The sequence below is a fragment of the Phocoena phocoena genome, chromosome 20, assembly GCF_963924675.1.
Source record: "Phocoena phocoena chromosome 20, mPhoPho1.1, whole genome shotgun sequence".
Lineage (NCBI taxonomy): Eukaryota > Metazoa > Chordata > Mammalia > Artiodactyla > Phocoenidae > Phocoena > Phocoena phocoena.
In genome coordinates, this window is record NC_089238.1 from 8,270,928 (window position 1) to 8,276,101 (window position 5,174).

Here is a 5,174-nt window from a genome sequence, read left to right on the forward strand (position 1 = left end):
CCCCTGCCCCTCCCAGAAGCCACAGTGACGAGTAAACTGAGTCCCTGCCCTGGAGGAGCCTCATACATTAATGCAGCCAGCATTTATCAAGCACCTACTGTAGCTGTGCCAGACAACGCCCAGTCCGCGTGATGGGGACATAGTGATGGAGGGACAAGGCCCCTCCCCTCACAGAGCTTACATTTTAGGAGCAGGAAGGTAGCAGTGATAAATCAGCAAAAAGGCGAGTTTAGATGTCTATAGTGTGTGTGCTTTTGGCCGTAATAACAGAGTCGTCAGCGTAGGTTTAAGCTCTCAGGACACGTGGTGGTGCCAGTGGCTCCACGGTGAAGTCAAGGCCTGCCAGCAGTGGCCAGCGTCAGCAAGTTGGCTGCAGCAGCAGCAAGAATCCCCTCTTCTACGCCGAGCACCCAAACCTTCAGAGGGTGCAGGGCAGAGAGCAGCTCCCTCCCTTCCTTGTTCCCCTTTTTAAGAGTGAGGAAAGCTTGTAGCAGCGCCCAACAGAACGCCCCTCATGTCTCCTCGGCCAGAACTGTAGCCCGTGCTCTTTCTAAACTGATCCCTGGCAGTGGAAAGGGAAGTGGCCACCGTTATCCCGGACCTTCAAGATTTGTCTCCAGGACAAAAGCACAAGTTGTGTTCCCCCCTGGTTCTCCCCAGTTCCAGGACTGGGGAGAACCAGTGTGTTCCCTCAAATTTGTTGTCACCCGATCAAAACTGGAATCCCATTTGCCAGGAAAAGAAGAGGAAGCAGAAATAGCCACTGGGGAGTCAGACCTTGTGTCCACCACAAAGCGACATGAGGAAAGTACAGCAGGGGGCCAAGTTCGAGGGAGTGACAGGGAGTGGCAGACGCTGGTAGGTGGATGGCGCGGGGGTGGGAAGCCACACTGAGGAGGCTGCTGAGGCTGAGACCCGCTTCCAGGCCACGGTGTGGCAAAGCACAGACTCTGCCACGGGAACCAGGGGAGGCTGTTCAAAGCTCTAGCTGCTGTGTGGGGGCCGTGGGCGGCGAGACGGGAAGCCTGGAGAGTAGCTGGAAGGCTCTCAGCGGAGACGGTGGCCGGGGCTGGAGTAGCAGTGAAGAGGCCAGAAGCGCAAGGATTAGGGATCACGTTAGAAGTAGATTCAGACTTGCTGATGGGTCACACGTCACAGGGAGAGCTGGTAAGGAAAAGGACAGATCGAGGTTGGCATGGCAGGTTGGGGTTTGAGCAACTGAGTAGATGCTATTGACTGAGATGAGGAAGAGGGACACATCAGAGGATTGATGGCTTAAAGGCGTGATTGTGTCTATAGCTGTGTGCTGCCTTTGGAGGGACTGGCTAGGGGAGCAGGGTAAACGGTGGTGTCAGGAGGCTTCACAGAAGGGCCAGCTTTCAGCTCAGTAAATCTGAAAAGACGGGGAGGGAGGAGCAGAGGAGGAAGTTGAGTTTGAAGTGGTGCGGGCATTGTGGTTGGGGAAAGGACTCTGGCATCAGATGAACCAGAATTTATGGCCTGGCTCTTCCTTCTTTGCCACCTTGGGCAAGTCATTTTCCCTGTTTGAGTCTCAGTTTTCTCATCCTGTAACTGGGATGGAAAACGCCTACCCCCATATATGTTTTGTTTTGTTTTTTTTAATGCCTTTAACTTTTTTTATTTTTTTAATTTTTGCTGTGTTGGGTCTTCGTTTCTGTGCGAGGGCTTTCTCTAGTTGCGGCGAGCGGGGACTGCTCTTCTTCACGGTGCGCGGGCCTCTCACTGTCGCGGCCTCTCTTGTTGCGGAGCACAAGCTCCAGATGCGCAGGCTCAGTAGTTGTGGCTCACGGGCCCAGTTGCTCCGTGGCATGTGGGATCTTCCCAGACCAGGGCTCGAACCCGTGTCCCCTGCATTGGCAGGCAGATTCTCAACCACTGCGTCACCAGGGAAGCCCCCCATATATCTGTTGATGAGAAAAATGTAAATCGGATATTGGCAGGTGCCCCGTATGACCTGAGCACTCATGCTGTTGAGCCACTTAACAAGCACTCATGCTGTTGCTGTCACCGTGTGGGTCCCGCCCTCCATAACAAGTGAAGCCCGAGACACTGGAAATGAAAGTCTCTGGCTTCATGGTCGGGTGGTATATTAGTTATCTATTGCTGCGTAACAAATTAAGCTGAAACTTAACAGCTTTAAACAAATGGAAACTTTTACAATAGTGCTGCTTAGAGGGGCAGGGAACCCAAACTGTTCGTGGTTATCCAAACTCACCCCCATCTTATCTGCGGTCAGAATACAGTGGCAACCACAAGTGGGTGGTCCAGAAGACTCTCTGAAGGTAAGAAGAGAGTTGGGCAAAGGTTTCTTGTGAATTACCTCCCCCCAGCCAAACTCCACCCCCAGAAAACAGTGTTTTCTCAACCCCAAATTATCTGCGTCGTAATCATGTAGGGGTCCTGTAAAAAATGCAAATTCCTGTACCCCACCACAGACTTTCCTAATCTGAATTATTGGAGGTAGGGCCCTGGAACTTAAATTTTTTTACAGAAACTTTCTTAGAAGAATAGTTTATAGATATGCATAAAAGTTGGGAAGATGGTACAGAGAATTTCCATATACCCCACACTCAGTTTCCCCTATTATTATCTTACATTAGTATGGTACATTTGTTACAATTAATGAACCAATATTGCCATATTATTATTAACTAAAGTCCATCCTTCATTCAGATTTCATTAATTTTTACCTCATGTCCCTCTTCTGTGCCAGGATCCTCCCAGGACACCACATTACATTTAGTTGTCACATCTCCTTAGGCTCCTCATGGCTGTGACAGTTTCTCAGACTTTCCTTGTTTTTGATGACAGTTATGAGAAGTCGTGGTCAGGTATTTTGGAGAATGTGCCTCAACTGGGGTTTGTCTTATGTTTCTCATGATCAGAGGGTGAGGAAGACCGCAGAAGTGAAGTGCCACTGTCATCACATGTTATTAAGGGTACACAGTATCAGTGTGACTTATCACTGTTGATGTTAAACTCCACCACCTGGCTGACAATGTTTGTCATGTTTCTACACTGTAAACTTAGTCCCCGCCCACAATACTCTCATCTGTGGAAGGAAGTCACTGTGCACAGTTCATGCGTAAGGTGTGAAGAGTCATGCTTCAACTTCTTGAGGGCAGAATAGCCACATAAATTATTTGGAATTATGCACGGCCATTTATTTACTTGTTCAGTCATTCATTTACATCAGCATGGGCTCATGGAGATTTTATAGACTGGGTTATTATCCAGTGCTACTTTGTTGCTCAAATTGTTCCAGCTTTGACTATTGGGAGCTCTTTCAGTTGGCTCTTGTGTCTCTCTGACATACCCCATTTGTGTGTGTGTGTGCGTGTGTGTGTGTGTGTGCGTGTGTGTGTGTGTGTGTGTGTGTGTGTGTGTATGAGAGAGAGAGAGACAGAGAGAGAGAGAGAGAGACAACGAGATGGAGGCTGAGAGACTTCTGTTCTGGAACTACAAGATGCTCTAAGCACATCCTGTATAATTTCCTGCCCAGTCCTAGAACCAGCCATTTATCCAAGGAGCCCTGGTTACTTTTATTGGAGAACAGTATTAAAAACTAAGATCTGGGCACTAGGTGTGTTTGAACCTGAATTTTTAACACAGTCTCACCAGCTATTTCTTATTGAAACCAGGGTTAGAGAACCTCTGCTCTCAGTTTTGACTCCCGTCGCTCAAGTATCAGCATACCTCAAAGGTACTGCAGGTCCGGTTCCAGATCACCACAATAAGGCCAGTCATAGGAGTTTTGTTTGTTTCTTTCCCAGCACACATAAGTTATGTTTACACTATACTATAGTCTATTCAGTGTGGGGTAGCATTATGTGTAAAAAAAAAAAGTACATATCTTAATTTAATAATACTTTATTGCAGACTTCCCTGGTGGCGCAGTGATTAAGAATCCGCCTATCAATGGGGGGGCCACAGGTTCGAGCCCTGGTCCAGGAAGCTCCCACATGCCACAGAGCAACTAAGCTCATGCACCCCAACTACTGAGCCTGCGCTCTAGAGCCCGCAAGCCACAAGTACTGAGCCCGCATGCCACAAGTACTGAAGCCCGCGAGCCTAGAGCCCATGCTCCGCAATAAGAGAAGCCACTGCAATGAGAAGCCCACGCACCGCAACAAAGAGTAGGCCCCACTCGCCACAACTAGAGAAAGCCCACGCAGCAATGAAGACCCAATGCAGCCAAAAACAAATAAATAAATAAAAGAAATAAGAGAAAAAAGTCGCCAAGTATTTGGAAACTAAATAACACTCTTCTAAATAACTCATGGGTCAAAGAAAAAAATCAAAAATGAAATTATAAAAACTGCTAAAAAATGCTAACCATCATCTGATCCTTTAGCCAGTCGTAACAGTAACATCAAAGATCACCGATCACAGGTCACCCTAACAAATATAGTAATAAAAAACTTTAAAGTATTGCAAGAATTACCAAAACGTGACAGTGAGACATTAAGTGAGCCGACGCTGTTTGGGAAATGGCGCAGCTTGGACAGACTTGCTCAACACAAGGTTGCCACAAACCTTCAATTTGTGAAAACCGTAATTTCTGCGAAAGGCAAGAAAGCAAAGCTCGATAAAATGAGGTTCGCCTACTTCACTGGCCTTCCCAAACCAATTTCAGCGTAGGTCGACAGAGGGCGCAGGAAAAGGGATACCATTTTCCGTCTTACCACTCACGCCTTTCCAAGTGAAGGAGAATGTCAGGAGGTAAAGAGCGAAGGCGGGGACTAAACTCTGCGCAAGGGAACTGTCAAACCCAGGCGTGGATTGGCCGTGTCTTCCGGCATGGAGCTGTCACGTGAGGATCAATGGTCAGCTGACTACGGTCCAAATTCCGCCGGGAAGTGCAGACGGAGCCAAGAGCTGATGTTGATTGGTGGAGGAGGATCCAGAAAGGTAGCACCTCAAGGCGGGTCCTTGGCGGTGAGGACTACGATTGGCTTACGCAGAGTCACGTGGTCTGTCCTGGTAGCACCAGGAAGAGAGTAGGGTGCCGTACGCGGACGCATACGCATGCGTTAAAGCATCGGGTCGCCAATTGGAGGCCGTGAGTCACGGGGCGGTGCGCGGCGGCTGGCGAGGGCGTGGCCGACGGGGCGCGCGCCGCGCTACGACGCCGCTGGTTGGCCAGTGCGAAT